At 38.0% G+C, this 1018-nt stretch overlaps 1 protein-coding gene across 1 annotated transcript in view; it reads left to right on the top strand.

Moving 5' to 3' along the window:
* LOC107598268 (NEDD4-binding protein 2-like) overlaps nucleotides 1–1018 on the top strand; it is a 30115-nt gene that overhangs the window by 24848 nt on the left and 4249 nt on the right. The gene's annotated exons all lie outside the window — the stretch shown is intronic.

Raw genomic sequence — 1018 nt, 5'->3', positions numbered from 1 at the left:
TTTTTGTCCATACAATAAAAGACAAAGGGGTCCAGTGTTATTCTGGACTTCAATAACTTAAACTGCACGGACAAAAACAGTTCATCAGTCCATTTTTGAAATGACATGGAAATTAGTAAATAATGACAGAATTGTCATTTTTGGGTGAACTCTCCCTTTAAAGAACTAGGCTTTAAACTGTAATGTGTGTACGAGAGACAGCTACTGTTTTATAAATATGCCTCAGTCCAAATTTGGCCAATTTACAGAGTGCTGTGGTCTGCACAACACACAAAATCAATACACGCATGCATATACACATTCGTTGTATGCGACCCTACCACACATTCTGTTCTCTTTTTTACAACAGGAAACACCTGCACTATTCTCTTACCACACGAGCGCTCTGATACACACACACACACACACACAATCCACCCATAAAGCATCAACGCCTTGCACAATCACCTATTTATGACAGTTAAGCCAAAACTTAAGAGATTGTGCATAATCAGATAAGCGACATATGCATTTAAGCACCTCAGGATGTTGAAATGAGCAAAACAACATAGGCAAAAATAAGCAGAGATATATAAAACAAAATCATCACTTGAACCTTTAGGATTTTCCACACTTTGTGTCATCTGGCCAACAGTGAGTCAGAGAGGAAGGATTGTGTAGGACAGGGAAGATACCTCTGAAAATGATACTGAAAGAATCACCTTAATTTCAGACAGTACAAAGAGAATACCCATCCTGAGTCATTTTGAGTCATTATGTCCTTTGATTGTGACATTTTATCTCTAAAGATACACTTACCTGCTCTGCCGCAGTGTAACATGAACAGGTAAGAGAGAAAAATGGAAGAAGAAATTACAATTATCGAAAACAGCTTTCTTTTTAAGCAACATATTGAGTCATCCCTGAGAATGATTGTCTATACTGGAGCATTCTGGGTGATGTAGTTCTGCAGCGTAATATGTCGAATTGTGCTACAGGATATGAAACTCTCCTACGCCTGAGAAAGAAACAGAAAGAC

Source organism: Sinocyclocheilus grahami, unplaced genomic scaffold, assembly GCF_001515645.1.
Source record: "Sinocyclocheilus grahami isolate Dianchi unplaced genomic scaffold, SAMN03320097.WGS_v1.1 scaffold249.1, whole genome shotgun sequence".
Classification (NCBI taxonomy): Eukaryota; Metazoa; Chordata; class Actinopteri; order Cypriniformes; family Cyprinidae; genus Sinocyclocheilus; species Sinocyclocheilus grahami.
This window is presented reverse-complemented; position numbering and strand designations above follow the sequence as displayed.